The 21,803-nt window shown below is 37.6% G+C and overlaps 1 protein-coding gene across 45 annotated transcripts in view; it reads right to left on the minus strand.

The window, feature by feature from the left end:
- The window catches only part of TRIP12 (thyroid hormone receptor interactor 12), a 142,677-nt gene that overhangs the window by 113,946 nt on the left and 6,928 nt on the right, over positions 1-21,803 (minus strand). The window contains exon 2 of one of the 45 annotated variants that reach the window (XM_067027090.1): positions 15,108-15,467. The exons of 43 other annotated variants lie outside the window; for them this stretch is intronic. The gene's annotated coding sequence lies outside the window, so the exon portion shown is untranslated. Of the gene's footprint in view, positions 1-15,107; positions 15,468-21,803 lie in introns of those variants that run through there. One more of the 45 variants, XM_067027085.1, reaches the window with a different exon arrangement.

Below are 21,803 nucleotides of genomic sequence, written 5' to 3' on the forward strand. Positions count from 1 at the left end.
GAAAATGCAGTTCTAAACTGCCTGAAACAGAGTCTATAGAGAATGACATACTGAATCAGCCAGAGATCTTATATCTAAGCCTGGAACCAAGTTTCTTTTGTACAAAACTGTAATATAGTCATCAACCAATTTATCACAGATATAGCCCAGCCCAGCCACTTCTAAGATACAGAGCAACTCAAATCCCTCATATAAATCCTATCTGAACTCATACAGCTTATATAATCCTTCAGACTACTAATTACATTTAGAAGACTATTTTTTTCTTCTTCTTAAAGTCTCCAGGATTATAAACTAGTCAGCAACTTTTAGTCCATATGCCCAAGATTGCTCACAGGCCCGGTTTTAACAGGTCCAAGTCTGTTGGCTACCGTAATTTGCCAGTCAGTGGGCGCTGAAGGTCAGCTTACGCTAGCATTTTTAGTACATCCTCTTAAAGATGTTCCTCTCTACCTGGCCAGGAATGAACAGACAAACGGGAAAGGTTACTAAACTGATAGTCTCTAAAATCTGGTTCAGCTCTATTTTTATAAGACCCTAACCTAACATTTATTTTCACTTTTCCTAAATAGAGTACTTTTACGTAAAGACCTAGGAACACCACTATCAGACACAGTGATTATCAAAACGGAACAACTACTGAGGGAGGGAGGAGAGAATGATTTGTAAATGCCTCTCTCCACCAAGGGACAGAGAGATACCTGCTGGGTGAGAATGACTGTTATTGAAAATAAAATACAAGGTATCCTGCAGATTACACCAAGGTGCTCCCCATGGACAAAAGCAATTTATGTTTGGTAAATGACCTTTAGAGCATAGGGACACACATAAGGCAATACTTTCAGAATATTTTCTTCAATACATGTTCCTGTCACTGCTGTGTACTCCACCATAATAATGAAAACACAGAGGTTAATCTCTTTAACATAGCTTGTATTAGAAAGTATGCCTGCCTTGCAACAAAAATTATTTCAACATTGTGATCATCACAGATTGGTACAAACTCTTGGAAACAACAGGTATGTAAGCTTGTCATTAACAGTGATAGAATCTGGAGAATTTTCATTCACAAATATGACTACGTTTGTGGCAAGGCTCAAGAGAAAGAAAGCAATGAAATGTAACTCAAAGTTGGGGAGAAAAGATACAGACCATTACTTTAATGCAAGGTGAACAATGTACAGTGCCAAATTTTTGTTTAAGATCATGTATGTCACAGGGATTGCGTCTGAATTCAGAAAGTCTCAGAAAATATTTTCAAAGGCTAAAAAAAACCCCAAACACATTTAGAATGTCATACTCTAATGACCAGTTCCTCACATTTCTATAAACAGTTGCATTTTTACCAAAAATAAGTAGGTACTAATGACTGCCTCTATACTGAGCCAAAACATGTACAAACCTATAGCCAGGGAAAATATAAAAGTTGTTATTCCCAAAATTAAGTTTTTAATACAGATTTCAGGGCCCTATCAGGACGCGGGTTAGGAAAAATCAAACTATTATTCAAAAGCCCCTTACACTATCCTAATTATCAGCTAGGTTTAAGAGCTGACACAGTTACACTTTTTCTGCTATCATTACATATCATCTAATCTATGCAAACTTTACATGACTCCCCATATTCCATAATTAAAAACTGCCACTAATGTCCGTAGAATCAACAATTCCATTTCCAGGAATCTTCCAGGAAGCTAACCTAAAGAAACACTTGCACAAGTCTGCAAGAATATATGTAATCAAGATGCGTGCTGCAGTATGTCACAGAGGAAAAAAACTGAAGATCCAAATGTTCTTAGTTGGGAAATGGTTAAATAAGCACACTGTAGCAATTCTATGGCATGCTTAGAGGTCCTTAAAAACAGAGGTAGATTTGTAAATACTACACTGATAGGAAGGGCAGAACACTGTTCATTTCTTCAACAAATATTTAGGAGCCTATTTGACAGGCATCAACAGGCATAATCTTTGCCTTGATGAAGCTTATGCTCAACTGGGAAGACAAAATAATCAAGCTTTTTGCACATTGTGGTTAAGTGCTATGAAAGATGGAATAGGAGAAAAATAGGAAGTATGGAGAATAAGGAAGGGGGAAGAAAAAAGCTACCTGAGGTTGACTCACCAGGTAATACCTCTCTGAAGAGATATCTTAAGCTGAGACCTGAAGGATAATAAAGAAGGGGGAAAACTGACATCTGTTTGTATATGCATAGGAAAAAATGTTCTGAAAAAATATACCTAAATGTCTACAGTAAACAGAAGAAGTGGTAAAGAGTACCTAGGTCTTGAGTCAGTTCAAAATCTGGCTCCACCAGAAACCATGTTAACTTAGAGAAATGTCTTAACCTATCAAAGCCTTAGTTTCCTCAACTATAAAAGGAAGATAAGTATATTTCATTAAGTTATGAAAATTAACTGAAACACTTAGAAAATATAGTAAGCAAGTTACAGGTGGAAAAAAGGAAGACAGAACCTACATATTCCGTTTTAAGAGATATCAAAGAAGCAAAAGAATGGAAAATATGAACACTGACTCAACAGTTATAAATGTTAAGGAACTGTCTATTTTTTATTATAGGATCATGGTACTAGCTTATGTCTTCAAAAAGAGTTCTTAATTTTTAGAGAAGCAGTCTGAAATATTTACATATCATATAACAACTAAAATTTGCTTCCAAATAATTGGGGTAGGGGTAAAAGTATGGGTGAAAAAGAGTGGCCATGAGTTGATGGTGTCATAGCTGGGTCTTGGGTATCCTGAGGTTCTTTATACTATTCCATTTTTGTGTATGTTTGAAATATCCCATAATAAAAGTCTTTTATAAAAAGAATAAGCACTCAATTATATGCTGTAATTATCCTTGGAAAGAAGAAACTGTTGCTTTTGTTTGCTTTCAAAGAATCATCACCACTGGCTTTTTAAAAAAAATATGCCCATAGAGATTTCACCTTTATTAGAAATAAGAAAAATTAAGCTCCTGGATATAGAGCAAATCATCCTTGACCTAAATGTGTCAACCTACATTTCATTAATTCATCCTTTAAATTCCTTGTCTCCCAACTCTAACAGTGTGAGATTAACAACGAAAACATTATGCCTTTCAGAGGTGAAGATACAAAAGAAAAACCCTACCCCCCACCCACTTGAGAAGTGGCCACAATGACCCCATACATCTTCCACTGGTTCTGTTTTCAGAGCTCCTGAGTGTAGAAGAATTCCTTCCTCATACATTACAAGAAGTCAGGCACAGTCTTCCAATAATACGGGATACAACCACTTAACAGTGAACTTCAGAGGATGCAGAATCAATTCAACACTTCACCTAACTCTTTGCCATGGTGCTAAACAGCTATTACACCACTCCATCCCGGCAAAAGACAAAACATCTCCACTTAAAGCTTCAGGTCTTCTGCTAAATCTTAAGTACTGACTAAGAGTGCCTTAAACATTTCACCCAGTATTGCTAAGACATAATGTAAACATGGAATACGTTGAAAACAAAGTCATATACCCAGGTGGACCCATAAATTACGGTATATTAACAAAAGTTTTTCTCCCACACTGAGCCCTGGATCTTTCACTTATTTGTATATATATGTGGATACAGAGAGCAATAAAGATGAGCTATGAAGGGTCTTTGGCATACTAACAGAGATAAGGACCAATATTTCTCAAATTTTCTAGCCTAAAACAAAATGTTTTCAGCTAAATAATGTGATTAAATAAAAAATAAATATGTAAAAAACCACAATCAAATCAATAAGACCACAGTTATCATTCTTAAAATGGGCACAAATTTGAACAAAATTTGTAAAACAGGGTAATTGTACAAATTCAGTCCCCTCCTGAAGTTTCCATCTTAATTTCTTTACTTCTTACCACCTTCCTAAGTTTATGATGAAAAATTTCAAAACAGAAAAAAACTTGAGAGCTGTTGGATAAATGCCCATATTCTATCACCTAGCTTTTACCAGTAACAGTGTGTTACATTTCGTTTATCACACATGTATATACGCATCCATATCTCCTCATCTACGCATCCCTCTGTCTGCCTGGCCAAAGAGCCAACATATTTTTTGATGCATTTCAAAGTAAGCTTACAGACATCATTACACTTTGTGTGTACTGTTAACTAGTTCAAATTCTGTTTCATGTTTTCAGTTAAGTCTACATACAGTGAAATGCACAAATCTTAGGTCTAAAATTGAACGAGCTTCGACAAACGCGTACGCCTGTGCAACCAGTTCCTTATCAAGATGGAGAACGGCACCCGAGAAAAACTTCCTTGGGCTCCTCCCGGTCAATCCCTGCGCTTCTCCCCCCAACTCTAAAACCACTGTGCTGAGTTTTCTCAGAGATTAGTTTTACTTGTTCTACAATTTCTTATAAATGGAACCACAGTACATGTACTCCTTCATAAAAAACTTGTCTGACTCAGCAAGATATGTGAGTCATTCATGTGGTTCGGTGTGTACATTCTTATTGCTGAGTAGTATTCCACTGTATGATTGCATCACATTGCTTATCGATTCTTCTACTGATGGACACTGGAGGGTTTCTAGGTTTTGGCCATTATGAAAGCTAGTACAAGCATCTGTCTACAAGTCTTTCCATGGACATGTGCTTTTATTTGTCTTGAGTAAATACCAAGAGAAGAATCAGATCATCAGGAAGATTACGATTAAGTTTTAAAGAAATCACCAGACCTTTTTCCAAATCAGCTATACTATTTTACAATCCTAACAGTAAGTATAAAAGTTCCAGTTGCTCCATAACCGTGCCAATACATGGTGTTCTCAGTTTTTCACATTTTAGCCCTTCTGATGGGTATGTAGTGGTATTTCATTGTTGTTCTGACTTATATTTCCCCAATGACAAATGATGTTGATCACTTTTGCTTGAAGCTCTTCCCACTCCATTCTCCAAACCCAAAATACTCAAGAACTTAATTTTATTCCAAACTTTTTTTTAGTCTTTATCAATTCATGAAGTTAAAATCTAAAAATCTGTATGTCTGGCCAAGATTTGTAATCATATTTTGAATAATCTGGATGACCCAAGAAACTTCAAGCTAGCATATCTCAAATCTTATGAATCTCAGTGCAGTGCTGCTCAATATTTACTATGCCTAAGAATCACCTATGCATCTTGTTTTATTAAAATACAGATGCGAGACCTGAGGTACTGCGTTTCTAACAAGCTCCCTCGCCAGTCAGAAGACTACACCTTGGGTGGCAAGGTCTGAATGCTTCAATGATTAAATACTTGACAGAAGTAAAATACATCTGCTCTGGATAAAGGCACCTTTATTCCAGGCCTAAGGAAAACTCTACAGATAAACTAAAGACAGCACATAAGTAAACAAGGCACCATGAATGAGAACTTGGAAAAAAAAGAGAAACGGTCACACACATGTCAGATATTAGAACTGTCGACAGATAAATGTTCCCTATGTTTAAAGATAGAAAGGACGAACTTGAAAAACCCGAGGGAAATAATATTAAAGTGACAGATTTGAAAAAGAACCAAACAGAACTTCTAATATGAAAAATAAAATAAAGCTTAATGAACAGGTCTGGCAGCATATTAGACAAAGAAGAAAGTTAGCAAAGCCTAAGACAGAGTAGAAGAAATTATGCAGACTGCAGCACAGAAAGGCCAAAAGATTAAAAATGAAGAAGATATACAGAGGACAAAGTGAGAAGATCAGACATATGTTTAATCAGATTTTCAGAAGTACAAGAGTGAAAACAAGGCAGAGGCATATTTAAACATTTAATGGCTGGGAATTTTCTAGAACTAGTGAAAGAGACCAACCCATAAATTAAAGGGGCCCAAATGATCCTAAACAAGATAAATAAAAAGACATTTACATCTAGACATGTCTTAGTGAAACCACAAAGTAGCAAAAATAGAGAAAACCTTAAAGCCTAACAGGCGGGAGAGGTGTTTATTTTTTGACAGACTGTTAGTTGACCTCTTGACAGAAACAGTGGAATTAGAGTTTCTTCAGCACACTAAAGACAGGTGTCAATCGAGAATTCTACACCAAATGAAATTATCTTTTAAGAATGGAAGTTTGTGGGCTTCCCTGGTGGCGCAGTGGTTGAGAGTCCGCCTGCCGATGCAGGGGACACGGGTTCGTGCCCCGGTCCAGGAAGATCCCACATGCCGCGGAGCGGCTGGGCCCGTGAGCCATGGCCTCTGAGCCTGCGCGTCCGGAGCCTGTGCTCCGCAGCGGGGAAGGCCACAGCAGTGAGAGGCCCGCGTACCACAAAAAAAAAAAAAAAAAAAAAAAAAAAAAGAAGAAGTTTGTGTCTAATAAAAACTGGTAAGAGTTTTCCCACCAGTGATAAAATGAAAGCGATCCCAAACACAGTACTGAGATATAATAAGAAATAAAGGTGACAAACACAGATAAATGTAAATGAACATCAACTCTATAAAATTATACCATCCAGTTAGGTTTTAAAAACTGATTAGGGCTTCCCTGGTGGCCCAGTGGTTGAGAGTCCGCCTGCTGATGCAGGGGACACGGGTTCGTGCCCCAGTCCCGGAATATCCCACATGCCACGGAGCGGCTGGGCCCGTGAGTCATGGCCGCTGAGCCTTCGCATCCAGAGCCTGTGCTCCGCAACAGGAGAGGCCACAACAGTGAGAGGCCCGTGTACCACACACACACACACACAAAAAAAAAACTGATTAAAGTAAAATAGCTATTTTTAAAGTCAAGAGAAGCTTGGTAAACTGAGTTACTATTCTAAATCTTTGCCTTTTCCGTAAGAAGTAAAGGTACCAGTTAATTAATTACATACCTTGTTAAATATACTGTTTTAGTTTCTAAAATAACCAAAAACTAGAATCATATCTCTATTAAAAATAATTAATTCAAATGAAAGCAACAAATTAAAAAAAAAATGGTAAAAACTCACTCTCTAGTTAAGATTATCAAACTGGATTTTTAAAGCATTTCAACTACAAGAGACAGATCTAAACACAAGGATACAGAAAGGAAGAAGACGGGAAAGTATCATGCAAACAGACAAAAGAAAGCTGGTGTAGCTATATTAGTATCGAAAAATTTGACTTTATAAATTTTTAAAAAGACATTATTTGGAGGTAAAAAGGGTACCTTCATAATGATAAAAGGTCCAATTGGAAAGACAGCAATTCTTAATCAGTTTTTAAAACCTTAAAACAAAAATTTTAAAACACACTAATCCGGACTGAATTTTAAAACACCTCTCTCTCTGATATCAACAAGACAACCAAAAAATAAGTAAGGATACAGATAACTCGAATAACAGTGTTATCAACAGAATTAATGGACAACTGCAAATACATATTCTTTTCAAGCACAAAGAATATTGACAGAAACTATTCATATTCTGGGCCTCATAAAGTAAATCAGCAAATTCAAAGAACTGAAATCATACCGAGCACACTCTCTGACCACAATGAATAGAAATCAGTAAATCAACTATATTTCAATAAAAATTTTTAAAAAGAATGATGCACAAAGGCAGACTATAAAGAATCGATGGAGAATCAGAATAAATAGAATATTAAAAAATGAATATAAATATTCAAATGTATTTTATAAATAAAAAATCAAATCAAAATAAAGGAGTTGTCAGGTCAAGGGAAAAAAAAGGAATCAATAACAAAAAATATAACTAAAAAAAAAAAATCTCATTGTTGGAAAGTAAGCACACTTCTACAGCAACTATGTAAATACTTTTGACATCCAAATGGCAATTAACCCAGGTTCCCTACCCATCAGCACGGTTGTGCCTGATTTTCCCCTAATTCATTACCTTGCACTTGCCCCCACGAAGTTCACCTGAAATCTTGCCTATTCACGTTTTACAAAATCTTCTTGCCTTAAATTTCTCAAAGTTTCTGCACATAACAACTCCAAAGAGCTCCATGGCACTTTGCAAAATTAAGACATTTCATTGGATGCTGGAAGTACAAGTGCTTGCAGTCTTGTTTTCTCTAAGAAATTCCCTATGGATGTCACAACTGTTATACTGAACAAATATTTATAATTATGCACTTGCATAACACTGAAATAAAAACAGCATGAAAAGAAAACAAACTACTTGTATTAGACAACCGTTTGTAATATGCTATATATAACCATCTGCCTCTTCTATCCACTGTATCCCATAGAGCCTATGGAAGCTGTCACATACTAGGTGACAAGTTCCCATAATCTTACAACACCGACCACAGGTTAATTAGGGTTTATACTCTGCAAATGACCTATGACGGATCAACCAGAGTCATTCCCCAAGACTCTTTGGGTACCTTGGTTGTTAAGTGTAAAGCTTGTCACTATAATGGCTATCCTTAACACAGTCACATTAGGAAATAGTCTTGAGACAGAGAGAAATAAAGCAGACATACCACAGTAAAGATAACAGGTATCTGAACTGTTGGTTTCAGTTCTTTGTTCCTAAGCCCCAGCTGCCTGTTTTCATCCTTAAAGATTTCATTAGACACAAGTGGGTAATCGATTTCAAATGTGTCCAATCAAAGTCTGCATTTTTTTACATCCTACTTTATTTTTTATGCTCCAAATTTGTGGCACTGCTGCTCTTTAAAACCTGACTCATGTGTGGAGATTCAATATTTCCTCCAATAACAAAGACAGAACTATTAAGTCTTTGTATATTGTTGTTCTATACAAATACTTTGTATTCTTCCAACATGGGTCTCTCTTTTAAATCCTAACAACCCCAGAATTATAGGAAGAAAAAATTTACTCATATTTAACAGAAAAGAGGCTCAAAGTAAATTCATCCAGGCTCAAGTATCTAAGCTTAAAATCAGATTAGCAGTCTCCTGACTCTTGGACCAATTTTCTATTACACTGTCCTTTAAAAGGATAAATTCATACCCATCAAACCCAGTTTATAACTTTCCATTTGTAGTATGTTATATAAATGTTTAAAACTCAACATTTTTAAGTGATAACACATTCAGTATCACTAAAATAAAGTTCCACTCTAAAAACTGTACCAAATAGCACTACTGAATACATTAAAATCAATATCAAGAAATGATAAAATTTGGTAACTCTCTTCCCATCCTTTATTAAACTTTAAAAAGAAGAAAAATATGAAGATGAAACTTGTATTAGAGAAAGAACTGAACAAAGCCAGAGCCACCAAATTTCTATGCTCAATCATTTCTCACTCACAAACAGAAAAATAACCAAAATAAACTAGAGGGAGCGGTAGAAAGAGAAAGTACTGCCACACCTCTAGGATGTAAAACAGGACAGTTAAGTTTCTTCTGGGGGGGAAAAAATTTCACAAAAACCAACAAGAATAAACCAGAAGTGCCAAAGGGGTTCCTGAAGATTCCATCATGTGCTGTGCTGAGACATCAGCTAGCCCTGGCCTTCTTTTAAAGAGAACTCAGAGCTGAGCAGGTCGGGGACTTTGGTAGGATGCATGCAAGATGTAAAGTGACTCTGAGAGGCTCAGAACAATGGAAGACCAAGCTGTTAACAAACAACTAGAGTAAAAGATGATAGATTACTACCTTAAGCACTGTTACACAAGAGCAATCCAAGCCCTCAGGGAGCCAAAAACCTCCCAGGGGTGGAAATATGAAAACTGTTATAGATAAAAAGTTATGTGCCCAGAACAGAAGGGAGCTGTTAGGAATGGAATGCAAAAGGGGTGTTCCATGCAGAGAAACTGCTTCAGAAAAGCCTAGGAGCATGAATGAATGAACAACAAATAGCTGGAGATGGGTCTGAGAGGAAAGCCTGACAACACCCTAACAATTAAAATGACAAAAGACACCCCAAACACACAACTCACACCTAAACGCTTCCAACCAAACTGCATACCAAATATATGAATGCAGAATGTGCTAACAGGTCTTTTAAGACAAAACATTCCATATAAACTTCTAAATAATAAAAAAAAAGGATAGAAATTTGTAAGAGCCAATCACAAATTTTATTTCTACCTGTTAGTTGGACTTCTACAACTGTGGAATATCAAAAAGAACTGGTAAATTGCTCCCTGACAAGCAGAAACACCACTCTGAGTTTGGTTCTGAAGTGAACTTGGCATCTTCCAAGAACAATTTCCTATCCAGCCTTCTTCAAGCGACACTGTCATCACAGTTAACAAATAAGCATTACCTTCCAGTTAACAGAATGTTTAAATTCAAATAACAACAATTTTAAGTAGAAACAGTAAGTCAAAACTGCCAAAAGGGATGAGGCCCTCCTAGGAGGAGAAAGCCAAGTAACAGGGAGTTTCCATCTATACAACAGGGCAAGATTGCTGGGGACAGGGGACTGGTTAAGATTTTAACCAACAGGAAGACACTACCTCACAATGGAATTGTCAATTCTAAAACTTAACCTAAAAGTTTGTAGAATCCAACAAACAGAGGGTTTCTTTTTGGAGTGATGAAAATGTTCTGTAGTTAGATAGCGGTGATACTTGCACAACTCTGAGAATATTAAACACATTATGCACTTTAAATGGGTGAACTGCCTGGCATATGAATTATATCTCAATAAAGCCACTTAAAAAAAAACCTACTTTGCTCTGAAAATATTTCCTGTCTTCCAAAGTATTGTATAAAAAGGAAAACTTTGAATGTGTTGCTTTTAAACCTTCAAATATGCCAACGAAGTGTGATATGCCAGACTCTTCCTCCAAAAGGTACTGGGAGGTAGTGTAAACCAACTGACATTTTAAAGATAAATCATCATCATCTGTTAAGAATGAAGACTCCTAAATACAGCAGAGTGCATTTTCTAAGGCAGTTACTAAACCTCACTGATAATCTGATTTCCTTACTACTTACACCACATCTTCCTATTCTCTATTCTAAACAAATGACAACTTCTCACTTCACAGTTCATAAAATATAAAAATAAAATGAAAACCAGAAGTGTTTGCATAGGAACTAACAAACATTTTACTGTTAAATTCCACAATACCGAATGTTGAATGAATTTAAGCACTATGACTTTTTCTAAAGCAAACAACAATAAATCCAACAGGGATAGTATCACGTATCTGTCCCGGAAGTTCTTCTAGGGTTCACAAAGCCCTGTGATCCCAAAGAAATTACTAGTTTACCTTTTAACTAAACTTTTTAACTAAACCTGAAGATTGAGGAGCAGATATTCAAGACAGTTATGAAGACCAGAAAAAATGTATTCTATCAACAGATGTTTATGTTATAACTGTGCAAAGGCACTGACTGATATGTCTTATAAGTCAGGAATACTGCTTTAAGAAAACTTTAAAGTGTGGTTAACCACCAACTTAAAACAAAAAATTAATGATAGCAACCAATTCTTTCAGCACTTTCATTAATCAGGTTTGCTGCATTTTAAGTCAACCCATTTTAAAAGGGGGGGGAAAAAAACGCCTGCTGAAGAGAAAGCAGATTGCTTTAAGGTTGAAGGGGGGGGTGGGGGGAAAATGTTAACTCCAGGGAGATTTAGATTAATGTCCTTAGACTACAATTCTTTACAGAGTAATTTTCTTTTTATTTCTCCTATACTAATTTTAAAATCTCTGCTCCTGGTCTACAAACCATCTGAGCTTTACCCACACTTCTAAAAATGCAAGGTGGGGAACCACATGAACACAAGTCATTTTACAACCTTACATTAAGGAAAAAAACCATTTCATTTGCATAGCACTTCATAGCAGTGACTTTACATAAATGATCTCACTTTTAAGCCTTTACATCAGTTGCACCTGTTTCGGGGGACGGAGCGGAGAATTAGAGGACATCCAGGCCCAGCCTTGTCAGCTGATATATGGGAGTGCTGGGTCTTACTCAGCTACTCATTTACTTAACGAATATTTATTGATTACCCTACTTTACAGGTTTTAGGCCCTGGGAGAAAGGTAAATAAGACAGTCTCTCCCCTCTCAGAACTGATATTCTACTAGGGAAGGCAGGCAAACAGCAAATAAGATAGTACTGTGAGAAAATTAAGCACTCAGGAGAATAGAGGAGGAGGAGGAGGCTACAGTCAGGAGAAGGAAGAAGGCAGTGTTCCTGACCCAAACCCCATCCGACCCACCTCTCCTCCCTGCTCAAAGGACCCTGCCTTACATGGGGTACAAACCCCTTCACCTCCAAGGAAGTACGCTACTCCCCTGGCCCTAGAGGAAGAGTCATGATTTGTATTTTCCTCAAACTACAAGATTAGTGCCTCGGAAGCAATTTAGACCAGTGGTTCATAAACAGGAGTTCACAAACGTGGATTGAAAAGAATAATTTCACTAACCTCTAACTGAAAAACTTTTCCTTCTATCATGAACAGGCAACAAACCACAACATTACTGGGAAGTACCTTTGACTTTGCACTAAGAGAAGTCACAGATATTACCCTATCACATTACAATTGTTGCAGATACCTCAAAATATCATTTATACTCATCACTACTTTGAACAGCTGCTAGATCATGTTATTGAAAGGGTTAATAAAGATACATATTACTACACTACAACAAACTAGTTTAACAGTTTGAGAGCTAGATTTTAACATTCTGACATATTTGGGTTTTGTCTTAAGCATTCATTTTATGAGTTTAAAAATATTACTTTGATGGGGCTTCCCTGGTGGTGCAGTGATTGAGGGTCCGACTGCCGATGCAGGGGACACGGGTTCATGCCCCGGTCCAGGAAGATCCCACATGCCGCGGAGCAACTAATCCTGTGCGCCACAACTACTGAGCCTGCGCTCTAGAGCCCGCCAGCCACAACTACTGAAGCCCACGTGCCTAGAGCCCGTGCTCCCAACAAGAGAAGCCACCACAATGAGGAGCCTGCACACCGCAACAGAGTAGCCCCCGCTCTCAGCAACTAGAGAGAACCCGCGTGCAGCAGCGAAGACCCAATGCAGCCAAAAATTAAATAAATGAATAAATAAATTTATAAAAAAAGAAAACTAAGATAGTCCAAATAAAGTGTAAGTAGTAATAACGTTATCAGTATTGGCTCATTAGTTGAGTCAAATATATCACAGTAATGGAAGATCTTAAAAAAACTGGGTGAGGAGTATAGGGTAACCATCTTTGCAACTTTTCTGTAAATTTGAAACTATTGTAAACTTAGAAGTTTATTTTCTAAAATATTTAAGTCCTCTTACCTAAGACTCTTCAAGCAGGCAAGTACAGATAGTAGGAGCCATTACTGAGGAATGGCAGGCAAAAGGAAAGACAATTAGGAATTCAGGAAATTTAGGATTAAAATTAGTAAGTTTAGGCATTTAGGAAGAGAAGATATGATGAGAAAGTTAAGGGCAAAAGGTTTTGCATATGTCTGCCTGGTATACAACAGGCCCTTACCTACTTCAGATAAAGGTACTCACTTTTTTTTTTTTTTTACTATTATCAGAAGCCAGAGGCTTAAAGTACCTATTTTAAAAAGGCCTTACTGATCCCCTCAACTAAAAAGTACTGAAATACTTTTGAGCTACAAGAATTATCACTCTTAAAACCACCTGATACAAGCCCTCATTCTCAACTTATCCACTTAATACACAATTCTAGCAAGTAGTTTTGCAACTCAACACTATAAAGCTAGAGGGAGTAGGGTCTAAACATATCCAAGCCCACCGACTAGTAAGGATGGGGAAGCGGGGCGGCACTCATTGAACAAAGCAAAGCAAGTAAGTCCCTTAAAAAGAAGGGTATTTAGGAATGTCCAACTGCCAATGAGGACCTTAAGACTCCGTGTAATGATGTTCACCAATGATGGCCAAGAATCAGGACCAAGACATTCCAGTGCATTCACAGCGCTATGAAAAGTGAATAACCACTGGTAAAGAGCCACATGAAAAAAAAAAAAAAGTGTTCACCACACTGACCTTTTTTCAGTAGATTTTACCACATCTGTTTCTTTAAAAAAAAAAAAATTTTTTTTGATTAAAAAGTTTGAAAACAGATTTATCTTCTAACAACAACAATAAAACCTTGAACTTGAGAGTGGATAAAGGGAATATGGGATACTCCTTACACTACTTTTATAACATTTTTATAAACCTGTGAACCTAGATCAAAAGAAGAAACTGCCCCCGAAAAAGCTTTTCAAAACACTTAATGTAATACTAGGTCAGGGATATTTTTCCTTCAACCTTTAAGTTTCATCTTAACTATTAAATGTACTCAACACCAAAATTATAATATCTTAAAAATAATAAATTCACACTGTCAACTTTATACATTAATACAACTGTGAAAAAAAGTCATCATTTAAAAGAAATATTAGAATAAAAGCTATTAAATTCCTCCTAGGAGCCAATATCCTAATCAAAAAAAGTAACATAGCTACTTAACTGTGAACTAGGCAGTGTGCTTAATACTTCACTTTCATTAAAAACTCAAAGAAGGGACTTCCCTGGTGGTCCAGTGGTTAAGAATCCACCTTCCAATGCAGGGGACATGGGTTCAATCCCTGGTGGGGGAACTAAGGTCCCACATGCCGCAAGGCAACTAAGCCCGCATGCCACAACTAAAGAGCCCACATGCCGCAACTACTGAGCTCTAGTTGCACTGCAATTAGAGACAAGCCTGTGCACCGCAACGAAAAGATCCCGCGTGCCACAACGAAGACGTGATGCAGCCAAAAATAAATAAATAAACATTTTTTTAAAAACTCAAAGGAATCCTGTAAATTATGTATTTTCTATAATTTACACATTAAGCAACTTGCCCAAGGTCAAACAACTAAGAAACCAGAACCCAAGTCCATCTTGTTGCAGAGTCTACCAACACTCTCAACTGATCTCCTCCTTCAAAGCCTAAAACTCTGTCACTCAAGTTAATTCCAAGATGATTCAGAGAAATCCATCTTCTCTTCTCAAACCTGTTGTTTTAGATAGGCTATCAATAAAGGAAAGGAAAATGAAAATGCTTCCACTCAAAAAGAATGGTTACTAACAACAGTTAACACACTGAGCACTTATCCTGTACCATGCACTGTTCTAAAAGTTTTACGTATTAACTAATTTAATCCTCACAACAAACCTATTATTATTATTCCCATTTTACAGGTGAAGACATTCCCATTTTACTGAAGACAAAATGAAGTGACTTACCGCAGGTCACACTGCTAATAGCATTGGAGCCAAAATTTAAGTTGAATCCCAATCTCTTTTTTTTTTTTTAATAAATTTATTTATTTTTGGCTACATTGGGTCTTGGTTGCTGCGCACGGGCTTTCTCTAGTTGTGGCGAGCAGGGACTACTCTTCGTTGCAGTGCACAGGCTTCTCATTGCGGTGGCTTCTCTTGTTGCGGAGCACGGGCTCTAGGCGCACGGGCTTCAGGAGTTGTGGAACGCGGGCTCAACAGTTGTGGCTCGTGGGCTCTAGAGCGCAGGCTCAGTAGTTGTGGCGCATGGGCTTGGTAGCTGAGGCACGTGGAATCTTTCTGGACCAGGGCTCGAACTCGTGTCCCCTGCATTGGCAGGCAGATTTTTAACCACTGCGCCACCAGGGAAGTCCTGAACCCCAATCTTTGCTCTCAACCACTTACCCTAAACTCCTTTATCACTTAGACATTATCATGTTATCTTTGAAACATACAGATAGTGTTTTAAATTCCTATGAACAAAGTAAACAGTGGCAAGTAATATTCCGGAACAGAGGCTGGCAAATTACAGCCCACAGGACAAATCTGGCCAACCACTTCACTTTGTAAAGTTTCAGAAGAACAGGGTCAATGGCTGCTTTCACCCTACAAGAGCTGACCTGCAAGGCCAAAAACATTCACCATCTGGCGCCCTGCAAAAAACGTTCACTGACCCATTCTGAAAGATGATATTGTGTAAACCCTCCCCTAAATAGTAAAATTAACATACATTTTTTTCTTTATCACTATAAATAAAAATAGCAGCACCTACTATTTATCAAGTGTATACTATTTATGAAAGATCCTAACAGCAACCCATTTCATACCCAAGTAAACTAAGCCTCAGAGAGTTTAAATGACTTGCCCAAGATCACACAGCTGGCATATGGGGACCTTGTTTAAGCAGCGTCTAGCCTCAAAGCCCATATTCTTTCTAAATGACACTTCCTTCAAAATATATAAACATGCGTAGCCATGGAAAAGCAAAATTTTCTATGAAAACTGATTAAAATTACATGATAAAAATGCCAACTTTAAGAAGAAATTTTCATGTAAATGTATACACAGATATTGAATCACACTTCCATCTTATTTTCTATTATATTTATATTTTTGCTGTTATTCCAATTGGGGTTATAACCCAGGGATACTCAAAGCATAGGAAGAATATGGCTATCTTCCTTATGTAAAGATATGGGACAAAGAAGTCATTAAAATAAACACAGAATGCAGAATATATTTACTTAGCACAGTTAACTCTCCTCTGCCACTTCTGAAAATTTATATCCTCTTCTGATACAGATTCATTCGCCCTCCTTGTCTAGAATGTCCGGCTCTTCAGTTCACCCATTCATCCAGCCATCTCCACCCCACCCCACCCCCGGAGACTCTGTTAACCCGTGTAAAATACCATTGTACCAGGAAATAATTCAAGAGGTTAGTTGCTGTAGCTTTTATTCATAAAGCCTTTCCTTACTATTATTATGCCATTAATCTCCCAAACCACTGGACTGATTTACATCACTACTGACTATATTAAACATACTTACAGCAAAAGTCACATCACAAGGGTAACAAAACGAGGAACTGAATTCAGAATTCTATGTGGGCAAGTATACATGGATGCAGATAACACGACTATTCTGAGAAATATCTTGGTAATATTTTTACCATACTCTCTATTCCAAACAGCTAGTCATCTGATGAGGCATCTGACTTATGTCTCAGAATTCACCTTAAGAGTTTTTATGGTTAATTTTGTCCCCAAGTTTACCACCCCCTCCTAATGAGACTATAAACTCAAGGTCAAGGATCACATCTGTATATCTTCATGATCCCGCACCTTAACCCAGGACTTGAAATAATAAGTGTTCACAACTACTTATAATAATACATACCACTGCTTATTATTCATATATATTCATTCCATCTCCACTGCTAACTTCAGACTAACTTCACTGAGAACAGAGATGTCTTAAATGGTTGTTTTTCTAGATTTGAGAGTATTGCTTATTCAATTCAAGAAACACCTTTAAAAATAAATGCAGCAGTTGCTGAAACCAAGATAATTTCTTCCCTTGTACCATGATGCTAATACCAGCCCTTAAAACAGAAATAATTGCATAATTTTTTAGAATTATAGTTTTACTAAGTCCTCAGCTTCACATACCTTAAAAGAACTATGGATTAAGCCATTCCTAACTTTAAAACTCTCTTAAGTAATATGGAAACTTCCCAAATCCTTTACTATTTAGCATTATATGTTCACGTAAACTCAGCAAGTATCCTGAAAAAGTTCTAAGTTTCTCTTAACATAGTAAACTCAAGTTAACTGCACAATTATGAATCCTCTTAATTTTAGTAACAAAACCCAAAGCATTAATATGCTGCATATAAGTAAATACATGAGTGAAGCAGAAGGCCCAGCCCACAGAAGAGATAGAAAAGCTGCTATTCCAGCAAACATTAAGTTTACCAAAACCTCAGCTGATGCAAGAAATATAAATTGAATATCACCTAGAACAGGTGCTACAACGAAGATCCCAAATGATGGTCTGTTATCTCTTCAGTGATTACTCTCAGTAGTTTGTTTAATGAGAAAGATAACTGGGAAAAAAATGTCATGGCCTAATATCCAGGCAGCTGAAAAGTAATACTAGCTGGTTAGAAGAGGCAGAAGCAGATTATCTTACAGTGCCACACCAAAGGCTGAAATTCCCCAAGTCTTACCTCATAGCAGTAACTGGAAGGGCAAAACTTGTCAAAAGGCAGGGTGAAGAGATGAACTCTGCAATTAAAAGTCTAGTTTTCCTTTTTCTTTTTTTTTGCGATACGCAGGCCTCTCACTGTTGTGGCCTCTCCCTTTGCGGAGCACAGGCTCCGGACGCGCAGGCTCAGCGGCCATGGCTCACAGGCCCAGCCGCTCCCTCCGCGGCATGTGGGATCTTCCCGTACCGGGGCACGAACCCGGGTCCCCTGCATCGGCAGGCGGACTCTCAACCACTGCGCCACCAGGGAGGCCCAAAAGTCTAGTTTTCTGACAAAAGTATTTTGAGGCCAAAATGTGAAAATCAATAGTAAAATTCCTAATGACAGTTGAGAAATAATTAGCAAACAGGTCTGATCACGAAGTTAAGAACTACTGAATCTTCTCAAAAAATGAGCCTAATTGTTGCCATCTACTGGGAGAAGGGCCCAAATACTTTTTGATCTGCGATGGAAGGGCAGAGATCAGGTCTAATTTCCTCTGGAGACTAACCCACCCACTTTTCCTAGGTGGGCAGAAGAAATGGAAATACATGCTTGATAAAGGAAAAAACTAGGAAGCTGCATGACTGTCTTGCAGAAAAATAAGCACTACTGCCTGTTGCAACAGTAAAATACAGAGATTTCACAAATGTTTCTATTCTGAAGTCCACAAAACCCCACAAATTTTGTACTATACAGCTTTAACATATTATTTTACATCTTAAACTTGCACTAACAGCTAGCATCTCTGCTATCCCCACATAAGGAAAAATCAAGTTAATTCAAACTACAGACAGCAGTCTACAAGAACATACTAGAAACAAAAGCTGCTAAAGAAAAGAAAGCTAAATATTATGGCTACCAGACCCCCAAATAAAACATTCTCTTTTGCTTTATTTTCCCTTCAGCCACATGTAACCTGATTTCCCATGTTTGAAATCCTGTTGTACATGCTTTTGTAAAAGTAAAAGGGGTAACAGTCTACTGTGACATCAACCAGAGTGTGAGGCAAATATTTTATTAAAATATTTAACTTGATTAATATTAATTTGCACCTTTAAAAAAATATGTAAAAATTTAAACCACAATTTGCTTTTGTTTTAAACATTTTTTAGTGCATTAGATACTAAGCAAAAGGTTTTCCTATAAATAAGACTTGACAACTGAGTAACTCACAAAAAACATGTATTAATTCTTAAACAGTACTGACTTTTTAAAATCTCTGAATAAAGAACAGTTGAATGAGCTAAGGGAAAATGACTGCCAGCTTCCACTAGGGGAAGAATTCTGCGGCAGAGCAGGGGGCAGCAGGAGTCACTTAGACGCCTGACCAGCTCTGCCTACAGAACAAAACTTTCTTAAACTATTAAGCAGGCAACTGAACAAGAAGTAAGTTTGACCTCCATTGCTTTTATTGCCCCCAAACTTACCACAAAGACCCTTATATGCAGTCCTAGAAAGGGAAGCAATTTCATAAAAAGATAAATAAGATCTAAAAGCACATTTAGTTTTCTTTTCAGTTCATTTACAAATTAAATCTTTTCATGTTGTCACTGCCTGTTCATGTATCTACCGTAACTTCAACACATCTATTTAAATCGAATTTCTTAATCTCCCATTTAAGAACCTCAATAATCTCAGCCCAAATTTCCTGTTATTTCATAAATGTGGACCCTCTACTCCAGAGGGCCATTAGACCCTTGCCACAACTACTCCTTTAAGCTCCCGGTCCTTTCTACACCTATCCGAACACTCAGGGCCAGCTCAAGCCCCTCCTCTCTCCATGAAGTCTTCCTCAATAACTTCAGTCTCCCTCTAAACTTCTGAGTACTCACTGTATAAAACTCAACTTTGTACTTAATAACAAATATGCACAATGTTATACTCTTTTGACATAATTTGAATTTATCTGCAATACTCATACATTTTGAAATAAGAGACCTCATTTTATAAGTCTCTTATTTCTCCTCAGCACTCTCCGAGAGGGTAAACCTTATATGGAACCAGAAATGCACATGCATTCGTTACTGATGAAATATGTATATAATGAAGGCACTTCCAACAATTTATTCAGTACAGCCAAAAAAGCATGCCCTAATTCATCTGTTTCTTAAATTAGACTCTCATATCAGGTTTTCTAAATGCAGAAAACTTGCATTTAGAATATTTACAGAATACTTCTCTAAGCTAATTATACATAGTTAGCAAGTCAGTTTAAGAATAAATGTAGGGGCTTCCCTGGTGGCGCACTGGTTGAGAGTCCGCCTGCTGATGCAGGGGACGGGGGTTCGCGCCCTGGTCCGGGAAGATCGCACATGCCGCAGAGCGGCTGGGCCTGTGAGCCATGGCCGCTGAGCCTGCGTGTCCGGAGCCTGTGCTCCGCAACGGGACAGGCCACAACAGTGCGAAAACAGAATAAGTGATTATCAACTAAACAAAACATAATGAAACTCAAAGGATAAAAACTAAGTCCTTTTTGTATTCTTCCCAGCACAGTCCTGTGGTGCACACAGTAAGCACCCGATAAAAACTTGTAATGATAAACAAACTTTCATCTACTAATGAACATAATCCCCAAATGCTAAACCTGGGTAACCAAGTCACTAAAAGCGTCTAGTGCCTTAACAATCCCTTAAGTACCTGATTTTAATGAGCCTAATTCTGAAAATTTTATATTCTAGGATCCTACAATCAGCTACCAAGCCCTGAAAAACTAAAATAAGCAAGTTGAGGGAATTCCCTGGCAGTCCAGTGGTTAGGACTCTGCACTTTCACTGCTGAGGGCCCGGGGTTAAATCCCTGGTCAGGAACTAAGATCCTGCAAGCTGCCAAAAAATAAAATAAAATAAAATAAGCAAGTTCACAGTAAACTGTGTCAATACTTTACTATTATTTCACAACATAGTTTCTCAATGTGTCACCAAAATGAACTCTACCACTGCCACCTACCATGTACAACACATTACATTGGAGCCTTGTGCCAGCCTCTGTGAGGAGAGAAGAATGGGACCTCTACCCCCAAGAAGCCAAAGATATCGTAAAAAAGATGTAAACAACTAATAAGACAAACTGTGAAAGCCATAACTGAAATAAATAAAATGTGGTGGAAGGGAGAAGGGGAGAAGAGAGTGAAGACTGAAAATCTTACAGGAGCTACTGAAAGAAAGTTAATGGTGTTTGGGATTGACATATATACACTAATATGTATAAAACGGATAACTAATAACCTGCTGTATAAATAAATAAAATAAAATTCAAAAAAAAAGTTAAGGGTGTACATGTAGCTACAAAAGGTACGAGATGGGGGAGGGGTGACAACCCAAGTAGACAGACAAAGCCAAGGCAAGAACGAAGCTCCTGGGTGTGTTCAGAGAGGAACAAATAGCCCAATCTCACTGCATGCAGCCAAGAGTGCAAAACAGGATTACAAAATACTGGGGCCATAGAAGTTACAGAATTTTCACACATTTGCTGTTTACAAGGCAACTACAAGCACTTGGGTTTTACAAATTTTTTTTAAAAAGGGGGCTGGGGAAGGCCCTCCATATGATCTCCATGAACCTACTCTCTAAGGACACAAAGCAGCTTAAATTACAACTCAACAGTGAATTTCAAATAGGCTATCTGTACAAACTCACTTTGGATTTCCAGGGCATCACACATGCTTACCAGTACAAGGACTTCAAAATGAGTTAATGTGACCTTAAGACGACGGCACAAGGTACATCTATTTATTCAGAATGCTGCCCATGGGTGGAATGAGTAGGAGTTGTGAAGTCAGGGTGGAACTCACTGGTTATGACAGCCAACAAGTTGATTAAGATACACATTGAAATGCTGTAACTTGAAGTCTTGAAGGCTTGTTGATAGACACTTCAGCTTATAAATAGCATTCAAGAATCCATGTAGGGGTAA

This window comes from Kogia breviceps, chromosome 2 (genome assembly GCF_026419965.1).
Source record: "Kogia breviceps isolate mKogBre1 chromosome 2, mKogBre1 haplotype 1, whole genome shotgun sequence".
In the NCBI taxonomy this organism is placed as follows: Eukaryota; Metazoa; Chordata; class Mammalia; order Artiodactyla; family Physeteridae; genus Kogia; species Kogia breviceps.